Source organism: Plasmopara halstedii, assembly GCF_900000015.1.
Source record: "Plasmopara halstedii genome assembly, contig: Scaffold_110, whole genome shotgun sequence".
In the NCBI taxonomy this organism is placed as follows: domain Eukaryota; phylum Oomycota; class Peronosporomycetes; order Peronosporales; family Peronosporaceae; genus Plasmopara; species Plasmopara halstedii.
Window position 1 is genome coordinate 1,193,218 of NW_020187031.1, and position 1,419 is coordinate 1,194,636.

The window sequence follows — 1,419 nt, forward strand, 5'->3', positions numbered from 1 at the left end:
GCTACACCGTAACGAGAAGCCACCACGTGGCAGGCTTGCTCGAAGCTATGCATATTAATTAGGTCTGACTATTGAATTAGAAGGACCTAAGATCTTAGATATAGGCTGCTCTGCCACAATAAAACAATTAAATACAGTTTCAATTTTAAATGGAAGAGCGCTTTACCTTGATTTAGGTCTTAAGTACTCTTGGAGGTAGCGGATCGCAATCCGCTACCTCCAAGAGTACTGGTTTCTGAAAAGAACATACGGTCGGTGACCTTAGCTTAGCTTCCTCTAAGCAAAGAGTTATGGCAGTCCCCGCTGCACTTGGTGGCACTAGTAGTCAATCTATGCCTGAATCGTTACGACTGATCCTCTGTGAGGAAATAATACTCCTATTTGCCCCAGGGCATGCAGGACGGGTCTAATAAGCTGATGTCCCTGCTGGGCCCTGAGAGCGTGGAGCACCTCGTTGCGCAAGGTTCCGAGGCCATTAGCGCATACCAAAGGGCATTTTTAAATTATGGATATGCTCTGATAGCACTTACAGCAGAAGCTGTAACGGTGTGACACACGCCCCTTTCACCAGGGTATGTGTAATCCCGTTACACACTCCCCCGTTAAAATTGAAAAATTTACAGTTCCAATCGATTATTGCATCAACGAGGCTTGCGTGTCCGTTAGACACGGCGTTGGAACGAATAGACTTCCGTGCTCAATGAGCCCTATGTCAATGACACCGAAGTCTCCAAGTCTCGCTGGTTCCGACAGCGCTCACGGGTAGAGCCCACTTTGTCTTTCGCACGCGGTGCCATGTCGGACCGTTTGTCCGTGGCATCGAGGGATGTAAATTCTAGGCTCGATGAGCCCGATCGTCGCGCTCCACGCACGCTATCAGTGACGAGTGACCTCGTCGGGGATGTGGATTGGTCGACTACGAGTCTAACATTCCTTTTCCCGGGTTAAATGCGAACCGCGCCAGCGGCGTGAGACGAGCCCTGCTCGCGACTTGCGGACCCCATGTTCGTTTCCTGACCTCTCGTCACCTGAGGGATGTGGCGTCATCCCCAATGACCTCGACAAGGCACAGCGGCGGCAGCTGGAAGATGCGCGTAAGGCGGCTCTGATGCGCGCCCATCCACGGTTAGTCATTGACCCTCGTGTGGAATATGGCTTCCGCCTTTTGTAAAAACGAGAACCTGGTAACTCGATCGTTACGCGTCCACATCACCGGACCCCCGGCCATTATGGAAGCTGGGCCTGCCGAACGGAAAGCTGTTCGAGCTCGCTTCTTAGTCCCACAAGAAGTTCCGTTGGACATTTATCGCACTCGACTGCATGCTCAACGAGGTGACCCTCGTGTACGCGCAAAGCGGGCGATACTGGTAGTGCTCGTTCCTGACGAAAGCGCTACAGATGACGAAGCGCTCTTTGAGC